This window comes from Macaca thibetana, chromosome 3, assembly GCF_024542745.1.
Source record: "Macaca thibetana thibetana isolate TM-01 chromosome 3, ASM2454274v1, whole genome shotgun sequence".
NCBI lineage: Eukaryota > Metazoa > Chordata > Mammalia > Primates > Cercopithecidae > Macaca > Macaca thibetana.
In genome coordinates, this window is record NC_065580.1 from 28,650,219 (window position 1) to 28,659,024 (window position 8,806).

Here is an 8,806-nt window from a genome sequence, read left to right on the forward strand (position 1 = left end):
CTACCCTTTCTCTACCTCCTCTTTCCCACACTACAAACTGACCCCTGTCCTAAGAACTGATGCTTCCTTCTCTAGTCTGTATCTTGGTTAATGCACTTCCATCCACCCCTGTCTCCCACACACTGTCACCAACCCCTGTGGAACAGTGGAATGAGGCCAAGGGGTCGGGCACCTTTGGATACAGATCTCAACAAGTTCCCTCCTCCCCATCCCTTTCATCTTACCTCCCGAGGGTCTCTTGAATTCGTCTTGCTCCCCTCCATTCCTAATGCCATTTGCTCTTACTCGGGGCATTATTTCTCACCTGGACTACTGCCTCCTAATTGGCTTCCAAGTCTCCACCATCACACCCTTCTGGTCCATCATTCACACCCCTGCCAAAGTGATTTTTCCAAAATGCAAATCTGATCACATCTCTCTTCTAAAACTCTTTACTGACACCCTATTGCTGGTGCTAAATCCAAGCTCTTTAGCTCCGCATGCAAAACACTTCAAAATCTGGTCCTTGCCTTGACTTCCTCTAGAATCTTCTATCTTACCACCCCCATCTTACCCACCCCCACCAAAACCTCATGATCTGACCAAACATTACTAATTATAGTTACTCCCAAAACACCATGTGGTTTCCTTTCTCCGTGCCTTTACACATGTTCTCCACGACCAGCTATGTCCTGTCCCACTTTGGCTACCTAAAAAATTCCTGTTCATTCTTCAAAAATCAACGTAATTTTCACATCCTCTTGCAAGCCTTCCATGAAACTTTCCTATGGAAATGATCCCTCCCTCCTCTGTGCCATCTCTGTCCCTCAGTTGCCTTATCACATTGTTTTGTGATGATGTTTGCAGACCTGTCTTGCCTCTCCTACCACAGAGCTGAGCTTCTTGAGGACAAGGACAGCATTTTATTCATTTCTATGTCCCTTTTGCCAACCCAACATTTTAATTTTCTTTTTATAGACAAGAGATCTCACCCTGTCTCCCAGGTTAGAGAGCAGTGGTACGATCACAGCTTGCTGCAGCCTCAAACTCCTGAACTCAAGAAATCCTCCTGCTTCAGCCTCTCGAATAGCTGGTATTACAGGCATGCACCATCACGCCCAGCTCAACTCAACATTTTATAACAATGATGATAAGAATGAATAACAGCAAACATTTGTTAATCGCTTTGTGCCAGATGCTGTGCTGAATTTCTCATATGTACATTTTTAACTTCTGATGATTACCCTATGAAGAACTATTATTATCCTAATTTTACTAATGAGAAAACAGGCTTTGAAAGATTAAGGAGCTTGCCCATGGTCGCAGAGCTGGTAAATTGTGGAATCAAGATTTAAATCCAGATCTATCTGCTCATGTTTATCTATTCATCAGCTTGGTAGAATTAAAATATTTGAAAAACCACTAGTCATTTTTTAAAGTGTTAATGCTTACAGAGTTAATTTATCTTTTAAAGGGAAAACACATAGCTATTCTACTCTAGTGGATGGAAATAGAGTGTTCTAATTTAAACTAATGGTATAGAAAGCCAAATAAATACTCTTGATGTCAGGCTAACTGAGAAAATGATCATATCTTATCCCATATAATCTGTTCTTATTATATGAATGTTATGAGTATTTTTGCTTAGGGATTGATATATTACAAACCAGTAATAGTAGATTTTTCTTTAAAACTCCTTTTGAAGAAGAGAGATCTAAATTGAAAGACACCATAGAATGTTTAATGAGTTGTGAGAGATGAAGATACCAAGATATTGTGAGGGACGTGTGAGGTCTAAATGAGTTAACATGTATAAAGCACTTGGTGGAGTGCCTGGCACACAGGAAGCACTGTATTATTGCTGCCACTGTTCTTAAGAACTTCAAGTAGCTCGCAATCCAGTGGTAGAGATAAACACATAAGCTGACAACAAGCAATGTGATAAATAATGTAATTCAGCTATGATCAAAATTCTGTGGGCGTTCCAAGGGGACAGGGTCTGCCAGGGAATAGGGAGGTGTCAGGAAAACAAAATGGCACCCAGAGATCCCACAACTGCGGAGTGAGCATGTTGCTAGAACCAGAGCAACACAACCTAACTTTTTCAGAAACACTTTATTTGTCGGCAAATCTTTTCCTACTAAAGGCTTTACTTCTGAGAATCCACAATGTTTAAAGTTTCCACAGTTTCAAGCACTCCTTTGCCTCTGGTGGTTGGGGGAACGGGGTCACTGGGCAGAAGAGCAAGGCTTTCACCAAGATGATATGAGAATGGGGAACAGGGGGAAGAGGTCTCTGAAGCTTATGAAGATGTGGCCCAGTACTCAAAGGAAGTTCTGGCCTCACCTAGAAGTCCAACTAGGGTGTTCAGACTCCAGGAGGGGAAGACACATTCCCATCCCCCAGGCTTCAGTCCCTTTCTAGCAGAGGAGAAACTGTGGAGCACAGACTTGGTGATGTGTACATTGAGCAAGAGGGAAGGGGTAGGCGGTGGAGCTGTGGCCCAACTTGGCGGGCACAGCCCAAAAAAGCCCACCTTTTTCCTCCAAACCCGTGCCAGGTGTCTAGCACACTAACTCAGTGTTTCCTATGCCAAATGACATGGAAGGCTGCTTAAAAGTCTACATTCTTTACTACAGGCCATTAACTTTATGTAGGCAAAACGTATTTATGTTCCTCTGGTTCTTCAATAAGCAGAGTGAAGAAACTTTCTGTGAGTAGTTCACTCTGGACCGGTGAAATGAGGGCAGCTATTCTGATGTGAATAACTAATAAAACATATACAGAGAAAAAAAGTTCAAAATTAAACAGAGGAACACTGTTAGTAGAATTAAATAGATATAACTTTTTGGGAAGGCATTTTGGCAATATTTATCAAACTTGACCCAGCTATTCCACTGTTTCACATTTATCCTATATGTACATTCCCTGACACATGTCTAAGAGCAAACAATGCTGTATTATTTGAAAAAAAAAGATTCAAACTGGAAACAACCTAAATGTCCTCTACAGGGTGCTAGTTATGAGGTTGTCTAACGTGTAAAGCTTCCCAATGTTACATGAAAAAGCAAAGTTCAAAATAGTATGCATATTGTAATCCTAGTTGTCTAACATATATGTACCATGTATCTAAACAGCTATAGTTACATTTATAATATTGATATAGTTGTATATGTATTAGAAATGCCGGCAAGATCTAGGTGGGGCAAATTGGCAGCGCAGGAACAAATTTAATCTGCAGGAAGATTTTTTATTGGTGGTTGTTTTTTCACTTAAATTTGGAATGCCTTTAGGAGAGGCTCCCATACAGTTCCTATTTATTCCTCAATGTATTCCCTGTTATCTTACACTCTCTGCTTCCCTCAGTTGCTTCTGGCCCTCAGAGGCAAATGAGGAAAGAAATAATAGTGGTAGGGGCGGCTGAAGGGATGCTTTAGTCTTTCCTTTCCGTTTCAACATTGTAAGCAAACATTACTTCATAACTTAAGGGAGGGTAGACTAGGAACTGATTGGGAAGTGATCGCTATAGTCTAGATAAGGAGCAAGGAGAGTTCGAACTAGCCAGTGACAGCAAGGATAAATTGTGAAACCCAGGTTTAAAACCTCTTTCTGAATCCCTTCTTGGCCACTGCAGTTAAAGGAATGCACAGGCTCCCTCATCCCTTCTTTCTCCACCATGAAAAATTGCAGCCTGTGGTTGATCACGTGGGCTGCTGGGCAGAACTTGATCACACGGGCTGTTGTGCTGTATGAGAGTCTAACTCTGCCCGTAGCACACCCAGAGAGTCTCATTCTCCTGTCCCTGCAAGTTAAGTTCTCACTCTTCACAGTGCTGGCACCAGCTGTGTAGGAAGCAGGAGCTGTCAGCACCAAAGGTACTATGGAAATCAAACCCAAATGTCCTGGAGCCAAGGTCTACCAGAGAGTCTTGTCCTGGCCCATGTTGTCTACAACATAGGATCAGTGGTTTCCCCAGTTAACATCAAGATAATATTAAAAACTCTACAGTCTGCAAAGTAAAGATTTACCTTAAAAGAACAAGGAACACTTCCAAGTGAAACATTCTTTTGTTTTTGGCAGCAGCTAAAAGTCAGACTGGTGCAAGAGTCCTGGAGGCCATATTTTATCTATGTTATTTACTGAAAATTCTTCAGTTGAATGAAATTAATTAATTAATTATTTTTTGAGACGGAGTCTCGCTCTGTCGCCCAGGCTGGAGTGCAGTGGCGCGATCTCGGCTCACTGCAACCTCTGCCTCCTAGGTTCACGCCATTCTCCTGCCTCAGCCTCCTGAGTAGCTGGGACTACAGGCGCCTGCCACCATGCCCAGCTAATTTTTTGTATTTTTACTAGAGACGGTGTTTCACTGTGTTAGCCCGTATGGTCTTGATTTCCTGACCTCATGATCCACCCGCCTCGGCCTCCCAAAGTGCTGGGATTACAGGCGTGAGCCACCGCGCCTGGCCAAAATTATTTATTTAAAAAGATTTCACTGAATTTAGGCTGGTATTTCAGAGACTTTATCCTCTGTGGTCTAAGCAGTGGGGAATGGAATACAGTAGTAAAGTGGGGAGATTGAACCATGAATAAAGTCAGATCCATGAATTACTCCTCTCTTTGGCCTGTTCATTTCTCAAAAAAAAAGAAAGGAACAAAACCCAGAATTTGTAAAACCACATATGGGGTGGTTTCCCATCTGTAACCCACCTACCCCCATTTCCACTATCTCCATCCTACAACACTCTGCTTATCATAGTTGTTCAAGCACTTTAAGGCAAATCCACTGAGCTCACACAAGCATCCCAAATGTTCACCAACTGATGAAGGGATAAAAATAAAATGTGGTATATCTGTACAATTGAATATTATTAATCAATAAAAGGGATTGAAGGACTAATCAATGCTACAACATGGATGAACCTTGAAAAGTAAAAGAAGCCAGTCACAGAAGAACATATATTGTATGATTCCATTTATATAAAATGTCCAGAATAGGCAAATCTATAAAGACAGAAAGTAGATTAGTGGTTGCCTAGGGCTGGAGGGGGTAGCAGTGAAGATGAGTGATTGCTAATGGGTACAGGGTTTCCTAGGGAGGTGATGAAAATATTCTAAAATTGATAGTCATGATGGTTACACAACTGTAAATAAACAGAAAGCCATAGAATTGTATACTTTAGGTGAGTTATATGGCACGTAAATTATATCTCAATAAAGTTGTTATTAAAAAATAAAGAAAAGATGTATGCCAAGAAAATATTAATTTAAAAAGCTGAAGTAGCATAATTTTGATGCCACTTCAACAATGATACATTCCTTCTTCTAAAAAATGTTTAGAACAAAGATTGTATCATGAGTAAAGAAAGACTTTACAATGGAAAAAGGATCAATTTATCAAAACAATAAAACAACAACAACCCTAAAAGCATATGCATATGATAATAAAGCTTCAAAATAGCTGAAGCAAAAACTAATGGAAATTTGAGGAGAAGTAGACATATCCACAATTATAACTGTGGATAAATACTCCTTTCTCAATAACATAAAGAGGAAGTAGAGAGAAAATCAGTGTATAGTATGTTTGAGCAACATAATAATCAACTGGAACTAATTGCCATAAAGAAAACTTCACACAACAAAAGTAGAACACATTCTTTTCAACTACACATGAAATATTCACCAAGACAGATCACATTATGAACCATAAAATAGGTCTCAACAAATTTTGAATTCATATGACATATGTTCTCTAACCACAGTAGAATTAAATTATAAATCAGTAACAGAAAAATACATGGAAATCCTCAAATATTTGAAAATTAAACAATAGACTTATATGGGTGGGCATGGTGGCCTGTACCTATAATCCCAGCACTTTGCGAAGCCAAGGTGGGTGGATCACTTGGGTCCAGGAGTTTGAGACCAGCCTGGGCAACATGGCAAGACCTCATCTCTACAAAAAATAAACAAAAAAAAAAAGCCAGTCATGGTGGCACATGCCTGTAGTTCCAGCTACTCAGGTAGCTGAGGTGGCAGAATCGTTTGAGCCTGGGAGGTGAAGGCTGAAGTAAGCTGTGATCGCACCACTGCACTCCGGTCTGGGTGACAGAGTGAGACCCTGTTTAAAAAAAAAAACAAAAGAAAAAGAAATCTGCAAGCCTAGATAACTTTACTTGGTAGCTCTTTCAAACATTTCAGGAAAAAATGATCCCAATTTTTCATAAAATCTTCTAGAAATAGAAGAAGGGGGACATTTCCCAACTTATGAGGCCAGCATTATTCATTTGCCAAAAGCAGACAAAGGCATTACAAGAAGAAAAAAACTACACACTAGTATCATCATGAACACAGATTCAGGAATTCTCAGCAAATTTGTGGCAAGTTGAATCTAGCAATATATAAATGGATGACATATTATAAATAAATGGTGTTCATCCCAGGGATCATGAAATTGTTTTAACATTCAAAAATCAATTAATATAGCTCACCACATTAACAGACTGAAAAAGAAAAGCAATCTCAATAGATTCAGGAAAGCATTTGGCAAAATTCAAACTCCATTCTTGATCAAAACTCTCAGGTGATGGGTATACAAAAACCCCAGACTTCACCCCTACACAATATATTCATGGAAGAACACTGCACTTTACCCCCTTTATTTATAAAATTTTTAAAATTTTTTTTAAAGTCTCAGCAAACTAAAAATAGAAGAAACCTTCCTTAACCTGATAAAGGACATGTATTAAAAACTTACAACTAACATTATTCTTGATACCTTCTCCCCTAACACAGAGAACATGGCAAGAGTTGAATCTGAATAGAATCTTCACAATTCTGTTAAGCATTGTATTGGAGGCCCTAGCCAATGGAATAGTGCAATACAAAGAAATAAAAGGCATACGCACTGGAAAGAAAGAAGTAAAACTCCTCCCACTTACATACGACAAGATTGCATATGTTGAAAATCCTAAGGAACTTACAAAAAAGCCACCAGAACCAATAAGTGAGTGGCAAGATTGTAGAACACAAGGTTAATATACAAAATCAATTTTATCTCTATTTACTAACAATGAATAATTAGAAATTGTATTTTAAACAATACCATTTACAATAACATCAAAAAAAATGCAATGCTTATAGAAAAATTAAATAAAATGTTACAAGATCTGTACACTGAGAACATTACTGAGAAAAATCTGGATGATCTAAATAAGTGAAGAGTTATACCATGTTCATGGATTGGAAAGCTCAATACTGTTAAAATATCAGTTCTCTCCAAATTGATCTGTAGATTCAACATAATCACAAAGAAAATCTGGGCAGGCTTTTTTTGTGGAAAATAACAAGCTGATTCTATAGTTTATGTGAAAATGCAAATGAGTAGGTAGGACTACAGGCTCATACCACCATGCCCAGATAATTCTGGACTGACTCTTAATGGCCTTGCTTGGACATATGCCCTTCCCTGAGCACTGGGACTCTAATGACCAGGCCTGGGTCACAGGAACCATCTGTGGAGCTGAGTAGAAACAGGGTGGTATCAGCCCCACATTGAATAGTGGTTTCCAAAAAGAGAGAGGAAAAAAGAAGAAGAAGAAAAGAGGCCCTGATAGAATAAAGGCACTGACAAGCAAACGCAGCTGATGACTATTACAATGTACTACTTTGGGAATCAGGAAAAAAATATTATTTTGTTTTTAATCTTTAGAATAACTGAGCCCAAGGCAACATGCTTTGGTGCTCTTTTAACAGAGCATAACATAAAGGAAGAGAGATGCATTCCTTGGTCCACATATCAGTGTCCTCTGAGATGGACTGGAGAAGAGCTAAGAAGATGCCACCCAAGAGCTAAGAAGAGCTACAAAGATGCCACTCTTTCCTTGCCAAAACAGAACATAACCTGTAGAATGAGGTAGAGGTAAAATTGGGCTTGGAGGGGATTGGTGAAGTCCCTTAAAAGAAATGGCATAGGAAGTTGGCTAAAGATGAGGAAAGGATTTCTGAGCCAAGTCAGACTGCAGGATGGAACCATTCTGGGGCATGACGTTGGCTGAAACTCTTGTGGGGTCACTTTGTGCACCATGAATACTTGAGCTCCTGGATGGACACACTGCGTTTCTGAAGTGGCAGACTCATTTTGCCTGATGGTAAATAATTTTAAACATTTTAATGTCAATAAAAAAGGAATCTATTATGAAGTAGAATGCAAACACTGAATGCATTTTTAAGACAAAATACACATTTCTTGCTTGCAATGATCCCTTCAGACTGCTTTCATTTTCTCCTTTGTGTGTTTTCAGTCTTCTCAGCTGTTAGGAATACTTTGGTGGAAAAAATTTGAGAAATGCCTCTTAAAAAATAACCACTGGGATCAGGGATGTTCTTGAGATTTTTACAGTGTCCAGACACTTTGCCAGAAGAGGAAACCAGGCAACTATTCAGAATGGAACGGTTTGGGATTCTGAGGACAAGGCTAACACCTGGTGGGGTTGGCAGAACTGATGTAAGCCTATGCATGAGGGACTGAGGTTTGGGGGCCGCTCACGCAAACCCTAACAGCAGCTGTGTTCCCAGGGAACATCTCACGTGCAGAGTATGGGATCCTGCCCTGGCTTGAGGTCTGGACTAGCATCCCTTGGTAGGAGTAGGAATCTAGTGTTCTTGGAGAGGCAGATTCATTTCTGGGGTCAGGGGAAGTTCATCTTAAAACCAGCTCTAGTGAGCCAGCTTTTAGTGTTAGAATTGGTGGAAGAGAGAGATAAAACCCACAGGTTTCGAGTTCACAGGTATAATAAAACACAAGAGCTCAAGAAAGGGCCATAAAAAT